The sequence below is a fragment of the Pinus tabuliformis genome, chromosome 4_1 (assembly GCF_031772625.1).
Source record: "Pinus tabuliformis cultivar Carrire ecotype Pingquan chromosome 4_1, CPIR1, whole genome shotgun sequence".
NCBI lineage: Eukaryota > Viridiplantae > Streptophyta > Pinopsida > Pinales > Pinaceae > Pinus > Pinus tabuliformis.
Genome location: NC_142303.1, coordinates 209495505 through 209522966, shown reverse-complemented (window position 1 = coordinate 209522966; position 27462 = coordinate 209495505).

Here is a 27462-nt window from a genome sequence, read left to right as displayed (position 1 = left end):
TGAAAGGGAAAATCAATCTCAATAAGAAGAAGTTGAACTAGGTATGTAAATGTACATATTGTAAATGATATTTAAAATTTAATAGTGTATTGTGCAATTTAATTTTTATTTGATGAACTAATTTGAAAAATATTTTGCAATGTAAACAGAGAGAGATTTGCCTCATAACATTGATGATGAGATTGAAAATGTTGAAAGAGAAAGTGAAGAAGAAAATGAACGAGTCATTGATGAAGTTGTTGAAGATGTTGAAAGAGATTCAAGTGAAGAAGAAGTTGAACCACCCATAGGTATGTATATATATGTCATGTATTATTGAAATTATACATATTTACTAGTTTCAATTTCATTCTCTATTTTTTAATTTAATTATTTAATGTATATTTATACTCATTTACATTAAATTCTCATATGTACAGGTGAAATCAATATTGATGATGAGATGTTAGAAAATGTCGACACTGACACATATGGAAATAAAAAGTTGAAAATGTTACACGATATCATGTTAAGCTGATTATTGATAAGTTTCTCAAAGATGAAAATGTGACATTTTCAACTCAAATTTTGAGAGGTCCCTTAACATCGAAGAAATTAAAAGAAGTTACAACACTATTGGGCATTCAAAAATCAACAAAAGATAAAAAAGTGAAGAATAATGTGATTTTGAATATAAGTAGTGCTCTAAATTCAATTGGAAGATCTAGAAAGAAAAATGATCTAGATGCACATAGAGCAATACAAACAACAGTGGTTTCCTCAACTACTCAACAAAATTGTTTGATAAAATCTATGGCAGAAGCATTAAGGACCTCACGAAAACATTGAACAAGCATACGAAATTTCGATTGCAAGTAGATGCAAATGATGAGCTTGCTTGTTGGACAATCATATGTAGGCAACCATACAAAGATAGACTTGGAGAAAATGTTTTTTTTTTCTCAGTAAAATTAAACTATTTCTATTGAGTAAAATATAGTACAATCAAGAGAGACAAGAAACCGGCCGACCGGAAATGATGAAACTATCAACCTCGGTTCCGGAAAAGGAATGAACCATACAAAGAGCTACAGCAGTTAACTTGAGACCAAAGACTGACTTTTACCCCACAGGGGCAAAATTCTCAACACGATGTTTTTTCCCTTTCTTTTTATTGACTTTTATCCAGCCATCCTGGGGAGAATGAGCTAAAGCAACTTGAAGACTGGAATTTTCCGTCAGGGGGATCTCCTTATCTGATTCAGAAGAGGAGGTCTCATGGATGCGTTTCTGGGAGATTGCTGAGCCAGAGGGGTGCACAGGAGTATCAGTAGGCGGATCCATCGATTGAGGCGCCTGGTCTGGTTCTGCATCGCTCTCTTCATCGTCCGAACTTGAGGAATTAGAGATCATTACTGGCGGCGGAGGACAAGGGACCCAGCATTTGGGTTTGATCTTTGCAATGTTGCCCTTTTTCGCTTTTGCAGGGAGCGATGGGCAAGAATTCTGCAGGTGCCCTGTTAGGTGACAATGGCGGCAACGGAAGGCAGTGTTTTCGTAGTCCAGGTTCTGGGTCCAAACAAAATCGTTGATCTTAAGATTGATTTTATCTGGCAGACCCTTGCTTAGGTCTAGCTCCACACATATTCTGGCATATGTGTAGAGACCTTGATGTTCCCGCATAGAATCTCCCATTAAAAAGCAGCCCAAGGTGTTACCTATACACCTATAGACTGCTAAATGCCACAGGTGAGCTGGTAAATTTGGAAGTCTAATCCAGACAGGCGCTTTGGTGATGACTGCAGATGCTGGGTCAAAATCTGGGAACCATGGAGTTAAGAAGAGTCCTGCTGTACCCATAAACCAAGGACCTTCTTCTAAGGCCTGTTCATAATGCTTAGGATTGTCAAACAGAACTATAAAATATCCTTTTGAGCAGAAGCTGACCTTGCAATGGTGAGTCCAGTTGACATGGATCCAGTCATAGAGGTCCTTAGAGCGTGGCCAAAGCCCGTTGAATCTGCAGATGATGGCCCTTTCTGCAAATTTTTGAAGGTAATCTGCAAGGCCAGGGTGGGAGATCTCAACAGAGGGAACCTCCTCTAACTTGTCAACCAGGAAAGGCTTGGGTTTGGGAGCCTCAGGGGAAAAGGGAATCTCAGAGTGTACAACAGCTTTGTAGGAGAAGGGAGGAGCAGAAGAAGATTGACCTGCAGCGCCGCCTCTCAAGCGAAGGGAAAACACTAAAGAGCTATTATTTTTAATGTTGTAAGAAGAGAGGGGAAGAGGATCATCAAGTTGTTTACCTTGAAATAGAAGTCTCTGTAGGGCAGAGGGGATCCCGAATTGGCGTTCCAGTTTTACCTTGAGTTCCTGCACCAGATCTGAAGGGGAGACCCATTGCAGAATGGTCTTGCCTGAGATCTGTGAGATTTGAACCTGAAAGGGGGCAGAGAAGTTTTTAAACGCTTTCTGGATCAACGCCATGCTTGAATCTTTTGGGTTTTCCGTCTCCTGACGAACTGAAGGCGGTGGCGGAGGAAAAGGCTTCTGCAGATGGAAGCTAATGCTCCAGCCCTGATCCGCTGCTAAGGATGGGCCTGCGGATCTGTGGATGGTCCGAATGAACCTTTGCATCATACAAACCCCTGCCTCGTTGCTGATTTGGAGAAGGGCGAGAGAGGCCCCCGTTTGGAGCGCCGCATCTCTGCATCTCGTCGCCGCCCCTCGATGCGATGTTCCACAGTCTTCCCGCCCCATGGGGTTCATTGTGCTCAAGAATACAAATGTGCCTAGAGATCGCCAGAGGAAAACGACATTTGCGGCGGCCTTGGTGTGGCCAATAGAAAGCATGATCTCATCATCCCAGGAGCCGAAGGGGGGCTGGCCGTCGGAGGAAGTGGCCGCGATCTGGCCAGACAGACGACGCCGAGGGATATCGTGCTTCACAGGCTTCCTGGTTATGTTCCACAGGCGGATCAGTTTATCGCAGGAAGAGAGGACGATCATGTCCAGATTGTCAATCGCGGTCAAGAAGGCTGTGTCCGCGTCTGAGAGGCACCCCACGCCCAAAACCAGTGCTGCCGCCATTGCTGCTTCTGATCGCGCTTCTGCAAAACCCTCGGCCGGGAAGAAGAGTGGTTCCCTTGTGACCTATTACTTACTAACCTAGTGAATTACCCATAGAAGCCCACTATTGTTGACTTGGAGAAAATGTTAAAAATATGATATGTGAATATTGGATGAAAGAATCATGTGTTTCACTAAAAGAAATGGATGTGATGCGAATAAGAATAGCACAAGATCAATATGAAGAACATCCAAAACATATCTTGGAAACCACTCAGATAGACTTGTTCAAGAAGTTCAAAGAAAAGAATCGTGGAATTAAAGTCTCAATCAATACTTTTTTGCAAAAAAACAATGGTATGTTAAGCCTATCACTGCATGTGATACTTGTTGTTGTCGTTATCATGTGGAATTTCAATTATATTATGACACCTTTCTTGATTTTGGTAAGGCATTTTGGAGAAATTCACCTCCTCCTTCTGCTATCCATGATTTCATATCCTAAACTCTATGTGGAGGAGAAAATCATTAATTATTTTACCAAAAGAAATGTGTTGGTGGTAAAAAATGTGATCATTGTGGAAATTTGACTTTGTTTCACAACAAATATCCTATTGATATGAATGATTAATCACTGTCCAACATAACAAATATCCTACTGATATGAATGATCAATCAGTGTCCAACATAAAAGTGGAATGGAAAAGATATGAATATATTGTTAGAAAATTATATATTACGGAGCAATGGAACACATAAAATATTGCAAAAATATAAACACAGAAAACGCACAAAACAAGAGAGACACAGATATACGTGGTTCACCCAGTTTGGGCTACGTCCACCCCGAACAGCCAGTCCTTCCTTTCTATTATCCAACAAAATGAAGAGACACAACCTACAACAAATCCGCTGTAATATCCTCTGTTTTCTCTCACAGTCTCACCTCTCTGTTTCTCACTCACAGAATACACATCCTCAAATACAATGCCCTCATACAAAGAGAGGGGTTTACCTTCTAGGGAAAAAAACCCTAAACTAAACATAAGTTCTACCGTCATATCATCTGCCTAATGAACGGCCTAGATTGACTAGAAATTACTATACTTTTACAAGGCAATTTTACATTTGTTTTTAGCTTCGGGGGACCGCTGGCCCCCGGACCCCCCAGCCGGGGGGATCGGCCCCCCCAGACCCCCACGGGGGGGACAAGTCCCCCCCGCACCCCCCCCCCCGCGTGGAGGGGTGTACAAACTTCCTGGGGTATACATCCGACTGAAACAAAGACCTCTGAACAATCATGCTCCAGACACAACAATCTCCCACTTGGAGAATGATTGTAGAAACTCCACCGCTGCTTCATTTGCTGGACAATGACTCCTCTTTGGACCTGACTGTTTCTCATCTTCATCGTCATCCTTGAAGACCAATTGAAACTGAGCATATTCTCAGTTTCTCCCTGGTTACAACTTTTGTTAGCATATCTGCAGGATTCTGGCTAGTGTGTATCTTTTCCAGCTTCAACTCTCCATCTTCCAACACTGATTGTATGAAATGGTACTTGAGCTGTATGTGTTTAGTCCTAGAATGAAATGCTGAGTTCTTTGCAAGATGAATGGCACTTTGGCTATCACTGTATAACGTGCCCTTATCATGTTCCTTACCCAATTCACCCATGAACCTTTGTAACCAAATCATTTCTTTACTAGCCTCTATAGCAGCAACATACTTTGCTTCTGTTGTTGAAAGTGCAACAACACTTTGGATTTTTGAAACCCAACTGACAGTTGTTCCTCCAACAGTAAATACATATCCTGTAGTGCTCCTCCTGTTATCTCCGTCACCTGCCATATCTGCATCAACATATCCTTGTAGGGAGATGTTTGAACCACCAAAGCATAATGCTTGATTTGTGGTACCTTTCAAATATCTGAGAATCCATTTCACTGCCATCCAATGTTCCTTTCCTGGATTGTTCATGTACCTGCTTACAACTCCCACTGCATGTGCAATATTAGACCTTGTGCAGACCATTGCATACATTAAGCTTCCAACTGCTGATGCATATGGAACTTTAGACATATAATCCATGTCTTCTTGGGTCTTTGGGCACATTTCCTTGCTAAGTTTGAAATGGCTAGCAAAAGGTGTACTAACTGGTTTTGCATTGTGCACGTTAAATCTTTTCAACACCTTTTGTATGTACTCATTCTGAGACAATGTTAATTTACGATTTTTCTTGTCTCTAGTTATTCTCATACCAAGGATTTGTTTTGCAGCTCCCAAATCCTTCATTGCAAATGAATTTGCCAATTTTCTTTTGAGCACATTTATTTCCTGCATGTTAGATCCTGCAACAAGCATGTCATCTACGTACAATAACAATATAATATAGCTGCCATCATTTTGCTTTTTCAAATAAACACAATGATCAGAGTGACATCTAGTATAACCTTGTTCAGACATAAACTTGTCAAATTTTAGATACCACTGCCTTGGAGCCTGTTTTAAGCCATACAAGCTCTTCTTCAACCTACACACTAGTTTCTCCTTCCCTTTCACCTCATATCCTTGTGGCTGCTGCATATATATCTCTTCCTCCAAATCCCCATGGAGAAAGGCTGTCTTTACATCTAACTGCTGAAGATGCAAATCTTCAGCTGCTACAAGACTTAAAATGGTTTTGATTGAAGTCATTTTAACAACAGGAGAAAATATTTCATCAAAATCAATACCTTTCTTCTGTGCAAACCCCTTCACCACAAGTCTAGCTTTATACCTCTGTTTTCCTCCATCTTCTTCCTTCAGCCTGTAAACCCATTTATTCTTCAATGGAGTTTTTCCTACAGGCAACCTGACTAAATCCCAAGGCTGGTTATGCATTAAGGAGTCCATCTCTTCTTCCATGGCTACCTCCCACTTCTTCCTGCTTTCAACGTGCATTGCTTCTTCATAACATTCGGGTTCACCGGAATCAGTCAACAATAAATAATATAATGAAGGAGAGTATCGTTCAGGGGGTCTACTTATCCTGGTAGATCTTCTAACACCACTTTCAGGTGTTTGGGGTGCCTGTTGTTGTTGTGGTGGTTGTTGTTGTTGTTGTGGTTGTTGATTATTATTATTTTCAGGCACCTTTCCTTTTTCAGTGATTTCATCAAGAACTGCATATTCCTTGTTTTCCTTTTCCTGTTTCTTTTTCTGCAACTGATTCTTATACAATACCTTTTCATTGAATATTACATCTCTGCTCCTAATGATTTTGTGATTTTCGTAATCATATAAGTGATAACCAAAATCATTAACACCATATCCAATAAAGGTGCATTTCTTTAACTTGGCCTCAAGCTTTGTTCTATTTTCTTTATCAATATGGACAAAGGCCTCACAACCAAAAGGCTTTAAAATAGAGTAGTTTACCTTTTTACCTGTCCATGCTTCCTCTGGAATGCCACCATCCAAGGAACTTGAAGGCCCTCTGTTTATTAGATAAACAACAGTATCTACAGCATCTGCCCAAAACTGTAAAGGTAATCCTGCATGCAATCTCATGCACCTTGCATGCTCCATGATTGTTCTGTTCATCCTTTCTGACACACCATTTTCTTGTGGTGTTCTTGGAACTGTCTTCTCTATGCGAATTCCATGCTCTGAACAGTACCTATCAAACTCTTTGCTGCAATATTCACCTCCATTGTCTGATCTAAGACACTTCAATTTCTTTCCTGTCTCAATCTCAACCAAAGCTTTCCATTTCTTGAAAGTATCAAATACATCAGATTTATTCTTAATACAATAAATCCAAGTTTTTTTAGTTGCATCATCAATAAAAGTAACATAATAACGAGAGCCACCGAGAGATGATACCTGAGCATGTCCCCATACATCTGTATGCACAAGCTCTAATTTTTCATTCTTCTTTTCTTTCCCAACTCTGAGAAATTTGACTCTCTTCTGTTTTCCATAAATGCAATTCTCACAGAAGTCCAAATCAACATTCTTCAAACCCGGCAACAAATTCCTTGAGTGAAGAATCTTCATCCCCTTTTCACTCATGTGTCCGAGCCTATGATGCCATAATGCTGCATCTGCTCCTTTGGAAGTTAAAGCATTAACAGAGTTAGAAATAGCATTGCATAAATACAATGTACCAACCTTTTCGCCTTTTGCTATCACCAGGGCTCCTTTGGTGACCTTCCAAGCTTTATCTGTGAAAGTTGTCACACAACCTTCACCGCCTAACTGCCCCGTTGAAATCAGATTTCTCTTTAGATCTGGAACATGCCTTACCTCCTTTAATAGCCATTGGTTTCCATTCTGTTGTTTTACAAGAACCTTACCCATTCCAACGATTTTACAGGGTTTATAATCACTCAGACGAACTTGTCCAAAATCTCCTTGAACATAGTCATGAAAGTATTTCTTATCAGGTGTGGCATGGAATGAAGCCCCTGAATCTACCACCCAGGAATCAGTAATATTTTCGAAAGAAAGAATCAAAGCATCTTGTAACACCTCACCTATCACATTTGCTTCATGATTGTTTTCTTGCTGTGCATCTCCTTCTTTTCCCTTCTGAGATCTACAGTCTTTCTTTAGGTGTCCTTTCTTTCCACATTTCCAGCACACTATCCTCGATCTGGACTTGGATCTGCCTTTCCTTGATTTACTGCGATATCCTGAGCTCTTTCCTCTTTCCATTTTTCTTCCTCTAGACTCTGCACTCAAAGCATTTCCCGATGTCTCACCGGAGCTTTTCCGTCGCATTTCCTCGCTAAGGATATCACCGACAACATCATCAAACTTTAAAGTACTAGATCCAGAAACGGAGTTACTAATGGCCATTACCAAACCATTCCAACTTTCTGGTAATGAGCACAAGAATAACAGAGCTCTAACTTCATCATCAAAGTTTACCCCTACAGAACTTAACTAACTTGTAACTGTATTAAAATCATTTAAATGGTTTGCAACAGATCCACCTTTCGACATATTCATATTAAATAACCGTTTCATAAGAAATACCTTGTTTGAGGCCGAGGGTTTTTCATATAGTTTCGACAACGTCTGCATCAAACCCTCTGTCGTGGTTTCCTTCGAAAAGTTGAAGGCAGCTAACGCAGCAAGGCACAACCGTATTGTTCCGAGTGCCTTTCTATCGAGAAGGTTCCATTCTTCGTCTTTCATACCTGTCGGCATCTTTGTTTTTCTGCCCAATGGTAGGTATAGATATTTTTGATACAGATAATCTTCCATCTGCATCTTCCACGGCGAGAAGTTTTGGCCGTTAAATTTCTCGACCCTAAACTTACCATCTTCCGCCATTGCTCCCACTCGAACCAGGAACCCTTCTTTCCTGCGAGTTTATCAGCCAAATAAACCTTCAGCTCTGATACCAGTTGTTAGAAAATTATACATTACGGAGCAATGGGACACATAAAATATTGCAGAAATATAAACACAGAAAACGTACAAAACAAGAGAGACACAGATATACGTGGTTCACCCAGTTTGGGCTACGTCCACCCCGAACAGCCAGTCCTTCCTTTCTATTATCCAGCAAAATGAAGAGACACAACCTACAACAAATCCGTTGTAATATCCTCTGTTTTCTCTCACAGTCTCACCTCTCTGTTTCTCACTCACAGAATACACATCCTCAAATACAATGCCCTCATACAAAGAGAGGGGTTTGCCTTCTAGGGAAAAAAACCCTAAACTAAACATAAGTTCTATCGTCAGATCATCTGCCTAATGAATGGCCCAGATTGACTAGAAATTACTATACTTTTACAAGGCAATTTTACATTTGTTTTTAGCTTCGGGGGCACTGCCCCCGAGCCCCCGCCGGGGGACCGCTGGCCCCCGGACCCCCGCGGGGGGGACAAGTCCCCCCGCACCCCCCCGCGTGGAGGGGTGTACAAAATTCCTGGGGTATACATCCGACTGAAACAAAGACCTCTGAACAATCGTGCTCCACACACAACATATATCCATACATAGATTGGTGCTAGTGGTAGTACAAGTGCTAGAAGGATTGATTTACAAGAAGATCAGAAATTTCCTTGACAGAGTTTTTGAAGAAGTTTGAAACATAAATTTATAAATAAACCAAGCATTCTCATAGAGTTTGATGGAAGGACCTGCAATTCAAAAAATCATGTGAAATTTTTCCACCAGGGACAATTTTGGCTATAGTTGATTATGCATAAAATTACACATTTGTTACACAAAATGAAATACAGAGTGAATATTATCAATCTGACCAAGTCTCTATTCTTGTTCATGTTCTATATAGACATGTTGACCAGGATTTTGATCATATAGAAAACACCAATTACAATCGACATGTTATTAAAGAATACCATTTTTATATCAAAGATGTTCGTACACATGATAGACATTTTTTATAACATTGCTTTCAATAAGATTTATGATTCATTGCAATATTGTGGAATAAAATTAAATGAACATTGGATATGGTTATATGGATGCGTAGGTCAATTCAAATCTTCATGATCATTCTTCTGGTTTTGTTGTCTTCATATGAAAACCAACATTGAAGATTGTTGGAATTTCTTTGAGACTGGTCATGGAAAAGGAGAACATGATGGCAGAGGGGCATGTATAAAGCAAGCACTTCGAACCACTTTGGCAACCGAATTGTCTCAATTGATGAAGTTGTTCAACAATGCATTGTTGCACTAAGCCATGAGACTAACCCATCAAGGGAGGTACGTAGGTATGTATATATATGAACTTCAATATATTTTTAATATTAGATCATTTTTATTAATTTTTAAATTTTTTAAAATTATAGTTTAAATAATTGATCGATGATTATCTTTGAGATATAAATTGTATTTTAAATAACGTATTTATATTCTTGTTTGAATTTACTACAGGTTCTTTTGGCATATTGGAGTCCAAGTTGTAGATAAATTGGTTCCGTGTGATGCTGAAACAATTTAAGCTACTTGAAAATTACATTCAATTTAACAAAATACTGAAATGTGTTTGAATTTGATAAAGGGAAAGAATCTTGTTTTTGTCATGTTTACATAGAGGACACATAATTCAATGATGCTTGTGAAAACAATACATATGTGAAAGCTTGGAAAGGTAACATTTCAATTGCTTTCAAAGGATATATGTGTGTGTGTTTAATCATTGTGTATAAGTATAGATAATAATTAAAATATAGATCTTGATCTAATAGAATTTTACATGTTAATAACTAATTTCTTATTAATGATGATCTAAATTTGCACATTGTTTTTAGTTTTGCAGGAGATGTTTTTGTTGCAATTGCACCCAATAACAACGTAGAAAATGTTAAGTATTATTTGATGTTGTGGACTAAAGAAAAGATGAAGTTATTGGAGGACTATGATGATAACAATTTTATATATGAAAGAGGGTCTATTATACTAAAAGGATATTTTTTCCAAGAAACTCATCAAACCGAGAGTCATGTTTATTTTCAAGACTATCAACCCGATGCCATAAGTTGTCAATATAGTCACTTGGTGTGTGCAACACACATAAAGTTGGTAGAAGTTCAATTAAGAAAAAAATGAAATTTAAAAAATGGAGAATGTCAAAAGTCGGCCATCAATAAATCATTGATGATGGAATTCCTTTAGGACCTTTTTAATTGAATTGGCCAACAATATCTTCTCCTTGTATACATCTCTTAGAAAGAGTTCAAGTAGATTGTTAGCTTTATTTTTTGTGCACTCGTAAGCTGTCCTTTCTAGCTACTAGTAGGTATTATAGAATTGTTTTCATTAATGTGGTGCCTTTGTTATCCAGTTAAAAGGAAATTCAAAGATCCCAAATACTACTATAATGTAAGGATGTAGCATCACAATCTTCTTGTTTGTTTTTTATCATACTTCTATCATGTTTGCGATGCATTTTTCTTCTTTATGTCATCTTTGTGTATTTTCAAATATTTTTAGTGTTATCTTAGTGACATTATTTATTAAAATCTCATTACCATCAATGTCAAATGTTTCTATCTCTTGTACATCTTGATAGAATCAAATTAGTGTCCTAAATAGGTAAAAAAATGCATTTTATCATGTGTTTGTCCTATACATGTAGTGCATACACCATCTATATGTGCATTGCATAATCTCCATTATATGAACCTATTAACTAACAATGCATGCTCCACACATAGTATTTAATATTTGAAAAATTCATTTACTAAGACAAAAGTTAGGCCCATATTGAGATTAATGCAACTTCAGTTGATTCAACATTGCAATATTTAATTCCCAATCTCTATGCTTTCTCAAATTTCATGAAAAATACAATAGTAACAGACTTTAAGACAAAGAAGGTACTTTAACTTTAGAATGTATGTATTTAACAAGCTTGATGGAATGTCCTTTCATACACAATACATATCTCATATATATGTACCATAAATATCATAAAAAGAAAGATAAACTGCATTGGTATATTATATATGGGGCACTTACTACTCCAAATATGCTTATAAAATAGAAATTCATGAGGCTATAATAGAATTTCTTCCAGAGCTACTATGGCAATAGCTCAAAACTCTGGTCATGCTTTCAATCACAAAACTTTGCTTTTCAACACTTTTCTAGTCCTAGGTTGAAAAAACCTTTCATACATTTGCATGCAAATAGACTAGATCAATATAACATTACCTCTAACAGAAGGAGGAGGATAATGAGAATTTGATGTGTCAACTATATTTGGTAGAAGACCTTATTGAAAGGTTCAAAGGGTGAGAAAAATTGGTTATGAAAGCATTCAAAGCTTTTATTGAAACCAAGTTTATTTTGTTTTGCAAGTTTTGTTAAGTAAATGAGTGAAAAGTGAACATGTCATAAAAGGGTGTATACATGTCTTTAATTTCTGGTTGAAAAGGAGATTATATCTTGTAATCACATTAAGACATAATCAAGTATCTAGGAATTGAGATATATGGATGGGATGGGTTGGATGTTATATGACATGGGGAAGTATGGATCTAATGGATTGTAGAGCAAGGGGAGTCTTCATAGGGTCAAGTCTCATTGAGAGGGAAAACTTAGCATTTGAATACCACACTTTAGGGGTTAGTTGATAGAAGAGTTTTAATGACACCACATTAATGCAATTAGGGGTTGGTGGTGCATTTTATGATCTAGAAACCTAAGAAAATGAATGTCTTGTCATGTACTAATAATAAGATCTTGATAGGATTGCGAGGGGTTTATGTTAAATAGGCGAGATGGATAGGAGATCAAATAATTAGGATGGTGCATACTTCAAATGGCATCGATCTTGGGAATGAGATTTAGATCAAGGATGTATATCAATGGAATGGATATGATTGGGGCATAACTTTCTTTCCAAAAAAATCATAAGAAAATTAAGCAAAGACAATGATTAAACTCACAAAATATAACTTGAAACCTAAAATCAAACAAAGAGTTGGAAATTAACTAGAACAACCAAGCAAAGGTTGATCAATGAGAAATTTGGTGGGTAATAATGGCATCCAAAATGTGACTTATATGTGACTACATTTGTTCACAATTTTGATGCATTCTACTTATCCACATTTTAACTATATGCATTCTACTTATCATTTAACTTCAAACATACATCACTCAAAGTTGGTATGGGGAAACTGTAACTATTACAAAGGGTATCAAAAGTTGGGTTCTAAAACTCTACATATGTGAGCCATACAAAGTACCAACTAAATGCAAATTTACTTTCATTGCTTCATATTCATGAACTTAAATGTAAAACCTTTAAGTATCAAACTGTGCATCATGCAAAATGTACCATGTTTTATAATGCAATTTTATAGTATGTTTGCTTTGAACAAATTTATTTTAAAACTTAAGTATCGTCCGACATCCATAGTAGCTCTTCTAGAGAGGATGCTAATCTATTAATGAATGCAACATGTACACCATGTTTTACAATGCAATTTTAAGTTATGATTGCTTTCAATATTCATCAACGACTTGATAAAATCCAAGTATCAACCCACATCCATAGTAGCTCTAGAATTATACAACATGATACTTGATTCATGAATGTAAAATGATTGCTTTGAATTTATTTATTGAACTTGATAAAACCCAAGTATCAACACACATCCATAATAGATCTAGACTTCTACAACATGATACTTGATTCAAGAATGTAAAATGATTGATTTGAATTTATTAATTGAACTTGATAAAACCCAACTATCCACCCACATCCATAGTAGATTTTCCACAACATTACAAGATTCATCATGCAAAATGTGTACCACGATTTATTTAATGCAAATTTACTTTCATTGCTTCACATTCATGAACAACTTAAATCTAAAACCTTTTAAGTATCAAACTATTAGGCCCCTATACTACTAGTGTAACCCCTTATTTTTATTAGTACAACCCCCTTATTATATCGTTGTACCCATGTAGTCCCCATATTGTTATTATTTTGCCCCATAGAAGCCCACTATTGTTATGACTGTGCCCTTACATTATTATTGTTATGTCGGCTCTGATTATATTATGACCCTTTAGACTCCTATGTCGGCTCTTGTCATTTGTATCATCCAAGAATCGTTCATTTGTGTAATGTAAAGGAGGTTGCCCCCTCGAAGAGGCTGAATTCTAAGGCGTTGATCTATCTTTTCTATCTTTTTGTGAGTTGGTTTCATAACATTTGGTATCAGAGGTTTGAATTCTAGGGTTTCGCTGCTCCAAACAGGTCATCGTGGAATTTGCGTTATAACTTTTTGTCTGCGACGTTTCAGACGATAAAAAAAACCCATTTGGGCCGAAATCGTTTTGAACCGCAGGACCAAATTCCAGAGCTTTTTGCGCTATATTTGCGGAGATATGATATGAGGAAGTTGGCCTTTTTGAAGACTCCCGAATTACATTCCAAACAGGTGACCTAGGGAAAATAGTCATAACTTTTGTTTTGAGCATCAGATTGGAATTCCGTAAGAAGTTACAAAAAGAGGACAGACTGTAGTTTCCTGTGTATATTTTTCAGATCCTAAGGTCAAAACAGTGACACGTGGCACTTCATACAAGTTCACTCTTCTTAAAAGGTATATAATCAGGTCATCTTGGGATATTGTGCATAACTCTTTCTTGGAGAATCTAAATTCAATTAGACTGGTGGCATTGGAAAGAGGACGCAGAGGACTACTGTAGGTCGCAATTTCAGAACTGGGAGAGCCGAAATTACAGAGTTATCGTCATTTCAAGATCGATCTCCTAAAATCAAGAAAAGGCGATATGGGGAAGTTTGATGGCAAGGATCCGGTAAATTGGATACTTCAAATGGAGCAATATTTTGATCTACATGGTGTACCACTGTTACAAAAGGTATGTATTGCATCTTCATATTTAGAACCGGATCAATTTTTATGGTATAAAGGGCTTTGTTCTCGTAAACAACTTGTTACATGGTCAATTTTCACGGAAGAAATGATAGCACATTATGAGGATACAAAGAGAAACACCTTCTTTAGCCAATTGATAAATCTCAAACAAATTTGTTTAATGGTAGAGCACATTGAGGACTTCCAAAAATTGAATATAAGGGTAAAAGATATTCCAGAGAAGCAAAGGGTTGATGTCTTCATAGGTACTTTAAAGGATAACATTCAACATGAGGTTCGTCTTTGGGAACCTGATTCATTGGAGAAGGCATTTAGTTGGGCAAGAAAAATTGAAAGCAAAATTATGGAAACAAGGAATCCCACCACTCATGACTATAATTATGAAAGCATTTCTTCTCCTAGCCTTCCAAAACCTACAAGGATTACACCACTACAATTGGAAGAAAAAAGAGAAAAGGGGCTTTGTTACAATTGTGATAGCAAATCCACTAAAGGTCATAAGTGTGCTGAGAAGAAATTATTTTACATAGAGTATGAAGAGGAGGAATAAAAGGATCAAGAAACATCAAAAGAAGAGGATATATGCTAGGAACAAACCCCAGAGAAAGAAGAAATGAATTCGACCATATCTTGTAAATCATTGACAAGAATTAGCACTCCTCAAACTCTCAAGATAGAAGGACATATCAAGAAGAAAAAGGTTCAAGAAGTGAAAGATCATATCGAGAAAGAAGAAATGAATCCAACCATATCTTGTAATGCATTGGCTGGAATTACCACTCCTCAAACTATCAATATAGAAGGACATATCCAGAAGAAAAATGTTCAAGAAGTGAAAGATCACATCAAGCATCAAGAAATGAATCCAACCATATCTTGTAAAGCATTGGAAGAAATTACCACTCCTAAAACTCTTAAGATAGAAGGACATATCAAGAAGAAAAAGGTTCAAGCAGTGAAATATCACATCAAGCATCAACAACAAGTTCTCCAACTTTTAAAGGATAACACCACTTTGGTGCAAAATCAAATGAAACAACAGGTAGATCAACATCGCAGTGAAAAAAGTTTTGATGTAGGTGGTTGGGTATTTTTATGGCTACATCTCAAGCAAGCTATTTATGAGAAGGACATGTTGGCAATACTACATGCACTTAAGATATGGAAACCTTACCCAATGGGAAGACACTTCAAGGTAAAAATGGATCATGATAGTCTTAAATACTTTTTAGAACAAATATTATCTTTAGAAGAACAGAAAAATGGGTCACAAATATGTTGGGTTATGAATTTGACATCATCTACAGAAAAGGGAACCAATTTTTTGTTGCAGATGCACTCTCAAGAAAGAATGAGGATGTGGAAGCACTATTTTGTGCTATTTCTATTATCCAACCAGATTGGATAAACAGAGCAAGGGATGATTGGAAGAAGGACAAAGAAGTATGGCCACTCATTCAAAAGTTGCAGAATATCCCATTTCAAACAATATTGCCAGAACTTGAAGAGGAAGGAAAAATCATATTGGAACCTAGAGTAGTCACAAAAACAAGAACCCGACAGCTACGAAATCGATCAATTTCAGAGTATCTCATCAAGTGGAAGAACTTACCCGCCGAATATTCCACATGGGAGGACAAGAATTTTATAAAGAAGCATCAAGAACTACTCAAGCGTTGAGGACAACACTTTTTGAAGGAGAGGGGCATGTTAGGCCCCTATACTACTAGTGTAACCCCTTATTGTTATTAGTACAACCCCATTATTATATTGTTGTACCCATGTAGTCCCCATATTATTATTATTGTGCCCCATAGAAGCCCACTATTGTTATTATTGTGCCCTTACATTATTATTGTTATGTCGGCTCTGATTATATTATGACCCCTTATTATATTGTTGTACCCATGTAGTCCCCATATTGTTATTATTGTGCCCCATAGAAGCCCACTATTGTTATTATTGTGCCCTTACATTATTATTGTTATGTCGGCTCTGGTTATATTATGACCCCTTAGACTCCTATATATAGAAAGGAGGTCTTGTCATTTGTGTCATCCAAGAATCGTTCATTTTTGTAATGTAAAGGAGGTTGCCTGCTCGAAGAGGCTAAATTCTAAGGCATTGATCTATCTTTTCTATCTTTTTGTGAGCTGGTTTCATAACACGAACTGCGCATCATGCACAATGTACCCTGTTTTATAATGCAATTTTATAGTATGTTTGTTTTGTACAACTTGATTCAACTTAAGTATCAACCTATATCCATAGTATCTCTTCTATACAATATGATAATCTATTCTTAAATGCAAAATGTACACCATGTTTTATAATGAAATTTTAAGTTATGATTGCTTTAGACTTCTACACCATGATAAGATTCATGAATGCAAAATGTACCATGTTTTATAATTTGCAATTTTACTATACATACATATATATATATATATATATATATATATATATATATATATATATAGATATATATAGATATATATATATGATTGCTTTGAATATTCATTGAACAACTTGACAAAACCTAAGTATCAACCCACATCCATAGTATCTTCTACAACATTATAAGATTCATCATGCAAAATGTATAAACTCCAAAATTTTTATATTAAAGATCAATTCATAATAAAGAGTTCTATGAAAAATATGTCCAAAATTTATATCATGATAAAAGTTTATAATAAAAATATTATCAAAACACAAATATGCATAGAATCTCGCTCGCATCTATGGTCTATCATCATCCTCATCCTCATGGGTGCCCTGCACAACATGTGTAATATGCATATATACATAAGATTGTGTACTTTTAAATTAAATTTTAATGTATTAAAATTAAATGAGAATTTTATCATCAAAACAAAATTATAAAAGGTTTCAAATTCCATGCAATACCTCGTGGTGTTCACCTTGCATTGTGCCCTTGTGGATGCCCTGTACAACACATGTACATGTATATATTAAAAATTTAAAATTGTACATGAAAATACATGAATTTGTAATATTAAAAAATTTGTAACAACTTTTTCAAATTATTTAGACAATCCAATCCCCATAGCTGACTCCATAACTAACGTCCATGGAGAAAGAAAAATGCCTTCACAAACCTAAAATTCGAAAATTTTAAAATTGTAAGATAGATCTCGTTTTTTAACGAAACTTGCTTCAATTTATATAAAAACAAAGTTGAAATATTCAATACTTGTGACAAGCCAATCTCTGGCAATTCTCCTAATACGGATGAAGAGAGTCGCGTAGTGCCAAAAATTGACAAGCCAATCTCTGGAAAATCTCCTAATACAGATGAAGAGAGTCGCGTAGTGCCGAAAATGACAGATGGAATGGAAATCTGTGAACATATAATTATGTAATTATTTCTTTTACAAAAATATCTTCACAATACTGATATAATAAAAGTAAATTATTAGTGGACATGTTCTTAAAAAAAACTAACATCTCTCAACATATCTTCATTTGAACCCAAATCTGACAACGTTATATCAAAATTTTCGTTCAATAAATGAGTTAACTGCAAATGGTGAACATATGAAACATTCGTGTTAGATTATATCTGATTTTTTTTACAAAATGTATGTGAATCCAATGCCCTCTTCTAAACATTAACATTAAAACATCTCTTCTAAACATTAACACATACATTACATTACATTAAAACATCAACCCTAAACATTAACACATACCGATCCCATGCCCTCTTCCTCATGACCAATTAGGTCTTGCCAGCCATCACGACAAGCCTTTGCATACACTCTAACCTCTTCAATATTCATGTTATTTATTTCCACATCTGATTTAAATACAAAATTAGCACGAGCTAATGCTCGTGCTCTTTGTAAATTTAAACCAACATCAATTCCAGTTAATGCAGTCTGTATATTGTCTAGAATAACGTCCCTTGCTTCTTGACCAATTTGAGAAGTGGCATCCAACTCCGACCGCAGAGTTATCAAATGTGATGGTTGAGGTACCAAAGGAGGTAGGGGATGACACAATGAAGTATCCCTAATTGCACCCTTCCGATCATATGTCTAACCTTTTCTAGCACCATAATACTTGGATGGAAGGTTAGTATAATTAGGTTTTGTACCTTTGAAAAAATCCGCATAAAAAAATCATGGAAAATAATGTGGAACCTCGTCATTCCATGGAAACTTGCCATATGCTGCAAGGAACCTATTATACAAATGGTGTGCTATTTCAGGGTATTTGAAATATTGCACCTTTAATATCTTTTTTTTTTTTCGACCCTTCTTTTAATTAAACATAGATTTGGCTTGTTGTTTTGGGACCCTCCTATCCACCTCAACCCATTTATTAGGACCCATCATTGTTGCCTTACAATGCCTCATCATATCAATAAAGCCATCAGTTGTTGGCCCAAGGTTCTTATAAATATCAATAAATGTATTTAGAGAGTGCAAAACTATTTCTAAGCTTTGTCGACTCTTTGCAGGGAGCTCCAACCTCCCAATATCGTTCTTCAATTTTGAATAATGAGATGTACACCTCTGTAACGTACACTCTTGGATATTTGTCTCCCAAGGAAGCTCATTAGGAATATCTGACAAATAGGTGGTTAATGGCGTATAGTCTTCTTCTTGAAACACCATCCTTGGCCTACCTTGAATTTCTTCTACATTTTCACCCCCTACTTCAATATAATTACATAAATATTAAAACATTTCAATGTATTTATATACATGCAAAATAGACATACATGTATATGTACATACAATTTATTTATGTACACAAATTTGTTTTAACATAAATAAATTTAAATTATATAATTTACCAGATGGAGATACATGAGCCGATTGAGATTCATGACCACTTGGAGATGGTTGAGGACTCTCACACATAGGTCCATGATTTGATTGAACTTGTTAACCACCGGGAGAAGGTTGAGCACCCTCATGCGACAACCTAGTGAGAGATGCTTCTAAAAAAGATGGAAATTATAAATTAATAAAGTTAAATTGACAAAAATCAATTCAATATGTATGTACATATGATTCTACCAATTTATCATTTAAGTAAATGCACATAAACATATATATACCATGATGATGATGTAATGAATGATGGTCCTCCATTGATTGTTCTGATACTCTCCTTGACCTAGTGAGAGATGTTTCTAAAAAGATGGAATTTATTATAAATTAATAAAGTTAAATTGACAAAAATCAATTCAATATGTATGTATATAGAATTCTACCAATATCATTTAAGTAAGTTTTCATATATATATATATATATATATATATATATATATATATATATATATATATATATATATACATACACCACAATGATGATGTAACGAATGATGGTCCTCCCCTGATTCATCTGATGCTCTCCTCAATCCGCAACCAATCTCGTTGGCATGCATAGTTTGCGCTTGAGTCGATGCTCGAGACTCACTTGATGTTCTATCTTGTTTACACCTCAAACAAGTAGGTGTTGACTACTCATGCGATGATCCAAACCCTTGATTTCAAAAAACCCAAGTTACCTCATGCATTTAAAAATATTTAAAATTATTATTTAAAAAGATCAAGAATTCAAAAAATTAATAAGATAGATAAATGTAACTATTTAAGGGTTTCTTCAAAATTATTTGGTGTATAGTTCTCTTCGACCCAAGATAAATATAAACAAGTAAATACTCAATATTTAAATGTTCAATTAAAATATACTCAAGACTAAAAACACAAATGCTAAAGTGCACATCTTGAGAATTAAATACAAAATTTTCTTAAACTTGTCACCCCGATAATTCACCAGGTAGTGATTACACAGTGGAGACACACTCAATATAGTATAGAAAGAATGACATGGTCATTAATGACACCACATTTATAACTAAAAACACACACACATATAAGAGATATCTTATTCATCAATAAATTTTGATGGAGTGGTTCTTGATACCATATCATCTTTCACACACAAATCTTGAGTTGGCATTGCCCCATACAATAGATCAGTAGACATCCTATTAACATTTGCACAATGAGTTATGCCAAATGATTGAAATTGACTAGAAATATTTTTTGCTTCTCTATGTAGTTGTTTTAACTTCTCTTTTTTGACTTGGTACACACCTTTCATCTGGTTGCACACAAGTTCAGAATTGGTGAAGACTACAATGCCATTGGATCCATAGTCCCTAGTTGTTCCTAAGCCTTCTATAAGTGAAATATAATATGCTTCATTGTTTGTTGTCCTTCCAAGTACATCCATTTTCCTTTGGAGGACTTTGTTCGTTGCAATATTGTATAGCACATATGTAATCACTGCTTGTCCTGGATTGGGATAACAAGAAACTTCAATGCATAATGTCCATTTTTCAACCATGTTTAATGGGTTTTCTGATCCCTGTAAAAAACAAATTCAATAAAATGAATAATATATTTCTTTTTTGCAAATTCCTTGGCCATAAAAATTTTGATCAAGAACTTTAGGGCAGAATGATGAAAAATAAGTATCTAAAATCAAATTCTATCATGGAATGCATTCTAGGTACTGGGCAGATGGTTAGCATGGAAAGTGGGGAGAGGGTCTTGGTTTGATTGGGAGAAGATCCTTGGATGGAAGGAGCAGAGATTTACTTTCTCTCTCTAAATCTGAAACATCATCAAGGAGATTGTTACCAGCCTAGTGTTTGGTTTATTCTTGTATCAAGACATATGAGAAAGTAGTCCAAATTTAATAGGGAGGTGTCCAATTTTACTTCCTTTGGCAACTTTATTGTCGATTGTTTGTTTCAAGTGGAGAGATCGAACTTGTCAATTTTTAGTATTGTAAAGTTCAAATTTAGTTTTTTTATAACCATGCAGAGAACCAATCGATAAAACCCCACAATTTTTAGTTTTTGTCTTCGGCATTCTATTTCAATAAAACCCCTCAATTTTAGTTTTTTAACTGAACATTCAATTTCAAACCAACTTCTTTCCCACCATTTTAGAATCTTCATTCCATTATTTTAATATAATGTTGAAAATAAAACCCCACATTTTAGGTTTTATCTTCTACATTATATTAATGGAATGAAGATTCCAAAATGGTGAGAAGGAAGCTCCTTTGAAATCGAATGTTCCTTCATTAAAAAACCAAAATTGTGGAGTTTTAACAAATGATTTTTTGCATTGTTATAAAATTTATACTAAAAACCATTTTGTTAGATAGTACTAAAAATTGTCAAGTTTGCTAGATCTCCATTTGAAGAAAATTGTCGGTGATAAAATTACCAAGATGTAATAACCATATGTCCTACAAATTGAACAAGGGTGATTGTGGGTGCTCTCTCCAAATCTGAAACAACATCTAGAGCAAATTGTGGGTTGTATACTTCACAACGGATATTGGAGTCATAGGAGTGTGGAATGATGGTTCATAGGTTTGGCTTCAAGCTGAAGAAATTTGGCTAGTAAGTTTGTTGAGTTCATAATGGAAGGATTTTGTTAGTGGGCTTACCAGATTTGGACTCTCGTTGTTGGATGTGGCTAATACTCTAGTTTGGTCTTGGAATCACTCTCTAGGGATGTTAACAACTAAATTAGGATATGAGGCCTTAACTATAGTCAATGAGGATGTATAGAGGAAATGGTGGTATCAATTGATTTGGAAATGGAAATATCCTTTAAAGATTAGGGTGTTTTTATGTTAAGACGTCATACTAACTATGGTTACCACTATAATGGGAATGGGAAAACAACTTCCAAATGTAGATTAAATCTATTAATAGGCATGTATTTCACAAATTATCTAAACATGGGCAAGAATAAGCAAAGAGTTGCAGAGTTGCATAGTTTCACTATAAATAAACTAATTTTTAAAATGAAATACAAACATATTTGTATGAAAAAATTCAAATTTAAATATATAAAAAATACAAACTACAACGAATTACAAACTCCAATTTAAAAAACAAAACAAAAAATCCATAAATTTAAGGTAACACTCTATTCTTTCTTCACACTTCTAAAAAACAATACATACTTCAAGAAAACATGAACTAGATCAAAGTACAAAGGCTTACTGTACTTGTAATACTCTATTCTTTCTTTCTTTAACCAAAAATGAAAACAATTAATAGGCCTTCCAAATGTAGATTAAATCTAGATTTTAAATGTACTTCCAAATGTAGATTAAATATATTAATAGGCTTGTATTTCACAAATGATCTAAACATGAACAAGAATAAGCATGCTCACTACAATTTTTTTGCCAGTTGTTCTTTCAAATTATTGTTTCGGTCTTTCTGTGTTAGGATCTGGAACTACTGTTGCGGTTTTTTTGAGTTGCTAGCTATGATTTTTTTTTTAATCTAATTTTTTTTGGGTGATTTCTAGTTTCATTGGGCGTTGGAGGAATTGTTGTTGCGGTCTGCTATGCATTTCAAATTATTCGAATAAGCATGCTTATTCGAGTAATGTGGGTAGAATGAAAAAAGAAACAAAGTTGTTCTTTTCTAGAAATAATAGACACACTTTGTTTTTCTTTATCATTGAATTACTAATGCGTTGGGGTTGAATGCATTTGAACTCTGTCATACATGGATTAATATATGATATGTTTAATATACATACTCTATTAAAAGTCATGCGCAGTTAAAGGTTTGAGGCTTCAAAGTACTCTATGCTCTATGAGATGTCATAGTCTATGTTCTAAATCCAAGGATTTCTGCTTCAAATTACTGAAGAAGAATTATGACAAATATATACAATAGTGTTGTGTGCCAAGCAAAATGCATTATTTGTAAAAGATATACAACCACTGTTGATTGGCCAGAATCAATGATCACGATATTTTGGTGGATCCCTATAACGATGCAGTCCCATCGCGACTGATTAAAAAATGATTTATGTAGAGAGGAAGAGGTAAGGGTTGAGTTCACAACTATAACATCAATGTCGATTCTACAAGCATGAGTAAGACATAAATTGTTTACTCTAAGTCATGTATCCAATTCAAGCCAAATAGCGCAAAAACCATCCAATTATGGAAGAAAGGGCTCGGTGAGTCTTTCAATCAATAGTTAGCTTTGATTGGGTCATTCAAATCACCGCGTAGGACAAACAAAGAATCAAAGAATATAAGTGTGTTTTCATTGTGTGTATTTATAGGTAATATAATGAAGTTGCATACATTGTAGAGGGTGGGAGGGTAGAGGGATGAAAGCGGTCAACTTTAACCCACTCATTAAGAATATTATAGGTGTCACTTACTAAAGAGGGTTATCATCCTTGTTGTTGAGTTCTACTAGATTTCTAGACTCCTAATGATGACTTTGAGGAGTTTTTGTCAACTCTTATTAGGTCGATTTGGGTTTAACCATTGTGATATAGTGAATATAGAACAAGTGTACTCATTCTAGAAGAGTAGTGGATTCTCGTACCTAATTTTTTGATTGTGTGGTCGGGTTGGCATGAGGACGAGGCTCTGTGCCCAACAGAGTTGTAAATCAAGCGCCCAAGAATTCCATCAACACCCAAAAGAGCTGCAAATCACTAAAAAAAAAAGACTCAAAACAAATTCATATCTAACAACTAAAAAAAGAAGCGTAACAAGAGTGCTTAACTGCAACAACAATGACTGACCACAACAACAGTACCAGACTGCAACGTCGAAAGACTGAAACAACAATTCCTCCACTGCCCAAAAATCCCTCCAACGCCCAAGAATTCCTCCAAAGCCCAAAGACGTTGCAAATCACTGAAGAAGAAAAAATTCATCGCTGACAACTCAAAAAAAACCGCAACAATGGTGCCAGACTGCAACAATAATGAATGACTGAGACAACAATGCCAGACCACAACACTGAATGAAGATTTTGGCTAGCCAAAAGTTGATTAGTGGGGAGGAATGATCTAGGTGGCTCCAGAAATAGAAGTTGCCTCGAAAATAACTAAAAAAAATAAAATCATCAGATGGAAGTGAAACTAGGACTAGATCGTAGTACTCATCTCCTTAATTCCAATGGTGCGAACGACACTCAAATCTAAGCGTATGCTGAAGTTATAGTTTGTCAAAGTTTTGGTCAAACTAGGCCAAGTGGCAATCACTAACGAGGCAACAATTTGGCGAAGGGACGACACACGGAAAGGGAAATTTGTCACCTCCTTAATTCATATAGTAACCCTTAAAATATGGCAAACTTTTTTTCACCTATGGTTCTAAAAAAAATAAAAAATAAAATATATTTTGGGGCGGCGGGTCGCCACCCCCACAACGGAACCAATGACATTGTTATATGTATATGGCATATATTTAAAATAGTGTGGTGGGAGGGCCACCCTCAACGGACCTTCCCAACCCACATTCAATACCATACAACCATGTAGTTGTGAGGTCGTCGGGGTTCGAACTCGCCCGAACCATGTGGGCTACCTCTAATAGGTGGCCCAAATTATAATTTAATGCTGACAACCATAAAAAATATGTCGTGTATTAAAATAATGTCTCCAAACCATATGTCATAACAGAATCCCATGGGGATTGGACCCCGAGAGCACCAGTAACCATTTTCCTTAATACAACACTGCCAACCAACGGGCCAACGACCCGAACGTTGGTTGGTCCGACCACTTTTTTTATTTAAACTTCAATCAAATTCCATTCGGGAAGAAACAGAGGAGCGGAGCGGCAGAACTAGGAGCAACCAGGGGTGTCAGATTTGAAAATTCCTAGATCTAATAACCTCAAGAATCCTATTGCAACAAACTGAATCTACTTCACCTAGATTGTAAATTATGTTACAAGTTTATTTCATATTTCTTCTTGAAAAATTGAAGTAAATTATTGAAGCAACCTACACCAATTAAATATGATTCTGAAACATAGAAAGTGAGCAAGGAACATAGAAACACATAGGACACAATTATTTTTGGACAAAAGTCCCCTGAAAAACCGAACGCGGGAAAACCGGTGCAACAGCTCTGAGGGTTTATTATTATTAAGCAATAGCAAAACTTGAATACATCACAGGGTTATTCAGTTACAGAGAGAAATACTGGCATAAGCTTTGTGAGTTTACCTCACACAATCACTGAGAAAAGTCTTGATTATTCCGACTACTAGATGAGATGAATCTATATAAATAAGTTTTGAACTTGAATTCATTCTCTCCAATTTGTGTGACGATTACATTTGGTTAAGTAGTTTGTCTTTTGTCATCAAAATTTGCATTAGTAACTCATTTTTTTTTTATTTTTTTTTTTCTGAATTTGACTACTTCTATTATCTTTACAAAACAAATATACAAAAAAGATTACAGAGGGCAAGGTTTAAGTGGATTTTCTCATGCTCCCTGGCCTTGTCCATATTGCAGCACCCAACTTGAATGTATTCAAAATTGGGTGACTCGCTGTACCCCTGCTGACTCTATTACATAGCATTGAAAGACTGTCCATAGCTAGACTGAACATTTGATGCACATAAACACATTTGACACAGACAAAGACACAAACAACTGGACAGAAACACTTGACACTTGGACATTTACAAGCGACATTTGGACTATAAAGCCGACATATGGACAATATGACCGAATTGCCCCTGAAAATCCCATACAAAACAGAAATTACCATGACAAATTCATTCTTCATCAGTAGACTGGAGCTCCTCTGCAATTCTGCATCCGCAGTGGAGCGTATTCTCCGAATCCGAGAGCTGAATGATCTTATGAGGACTGTAATTTCGGGCAAGTTTACTCGGACCGGGCAGAGGTTTAGCTGCACTCACCAAGGGACCAGCTCCAGGATCCAAATTGGGGTCAGAGCCTTCCATTCTCTGCTTACCCTTACTCGGACCAGGCAGAGGAGTAACCGCACGAACCGAGGGGCCAGCTTCTGGGTCCAGATTGGGGCCAGGGCGTTCCAATCTCAGCCCACCCGCGTGACACGAAACCGACCAACCCATCCCTAGAACGCGCTCGGGCTGAGCCCATCCAATTTCTTCACCCACGGGAAGGCAAGCGACAGGGGAGTCGTCCCCACTGGAATGTTGCCTATTCAACTGATGCTCAATGCCAGGTTCCACAGCAATTGTCACAATTAGAGAGGAGTTGACATGCGGACAGGGGAGACGATACATGAGCATGGGAAGCTCTCTCTGGCTATCTCCATCAATAGGGCTGCTTTCCTTCTGCCCTCCAACTTCGTCATTACTATCCTGAAACCAACAGGGCTGCGAGGTGACTTCTATTGAAGAAGAAGGGGAGTGATGGTCTTCTCTCGGTGGCACTCGACCTTGAATTCCTCCCCTCCGGCTACCCATTCGTGGCCTATCCCTCGGCATACTTAATTGCCTTTCAATGTCAATATTGTGAGCATTCACCAGGACTAACACAACTCCCAGTAGCAAGAGCGAATTCCACCACCACGCTCTGTCTCTGGCCTCAGGAGTCCACTACCTTAACGCGCCTGAGCTCCAAGAATTAGCGCCAAGAACCAGACTTGAGGACCAGCTCCAAGAGCAGGCTTCCAGAGCCCACTTCCAGAACCCACCCCAATTTCCTGAATCCGCCCCTCGAGCCCAATGACAGAGCAAATTCACCTCTCGAACAACAAGAATTAGCAACAGGACATTCAGCATATAACTCCAGTTCACCCTCCAACGATGGGGAGCAGTCTCACAGACGACGTGCTGACAATCTTCCGTTTCCCCCCTCGGCTCTGCATTCACCTTGCGGCTTGCGCAGAGGAGGGTCTCCCTACCAGACTCACCATACTCCCTCGAACCAGCCATCCTCCCCCGCTTAAACTTCTCCATCACCCTACTGCCCATCTGCCTCCCTCGAGCCGAGAGGACAGGCATTAATGCCGTCTCGTCTCCGCTCTTAACTTCATTAAACTGCCTTAACGCATGGTACCGCCCTTGATTGTGGTCGTGACACCCGGCCACGTGATGGCCCGTGTCATTCTCGCGGCTCTTAATCACCCGCATCCGGGACGATGAGATCCTTCTTCGCCAGAGAGATA